Here is a 798-nt window from a genome sequence, read left to right as displayed (position 1 = left end):
TTCTTTTATTTATATGCCACCCCTCTCTCCTCTTGCACTTCTCTCTTTCAAAGTACCTCCTCCACCACAATAACATCACAACAGACCATTCAATTCCACCGCTATACATCACCACCACCACCAACACACCATGAGCCAAAAAACCATGACCATTTCATGGAGGGGCTTCTCGTCTACATGATTTCCAGTTCAATTTCATCGCATTCCATTATGGAAAGGCATTTTCTACCACAGCCTCAGGAGTGAACCCAAACCTTCATTATAATCATCAATGTTTGCTCTTCCATGCTTGCATGAGTTAAATGGAATTCGTTGGGACAGATTCCTTGTGGCCTGATGCCCTTCCTGTCGTTAAATCTCTCTTGTCATCAAGTAAAGCAATGTTTCTCCACAGTTGTACATGTCAGGGCCGCTGACTGGCTCCCATGCTGGTGGCACGTAAAAAGCACCATTCAAGCATGATCGTTACCAGTTCCACTGGACTGCCTCCTGTGCAGGTGGCACGTAAAAAACACCATTTGAGCGTGGCCGTTGCCAGTACCGCCTGACTGGCCCTCGTTCCGGTGGCATGTAAAAGCACCCACTACACTCTCGGAGTGGTTGGCGTTAGGAAGGGCATCATCCAGCTGTAGAAACTCGGCCAGATCAGATTGGAGCCTGGTGCAGCCATCTGGCTCGCCAGTCCTCAGTTAAACCGTCCAACCCATGCCAGCATGGAAAGCGGACGTAAAACGATGATGATGATGATGATGATGATGATGATAACCACCTTACATACAAAACACAATCAAATATATA

This window comes from Octopus bimaculoides, chromosome 25, assembly GCF_001194135.2.
Source record: "Octopus bimaculoides isolate UCB-OBI-ISO-001 chromosome 25, ASM119413v2, whole genome shotgun sequence".
NCBI lineage: Eukaryota > Metazoa > Mollusca > Cephalopoda > Octopoda > Octopodidae > Octopus > Octopus bimaculoides.
Note: the sequence above shows the minus strand (reverse complement) of the source record.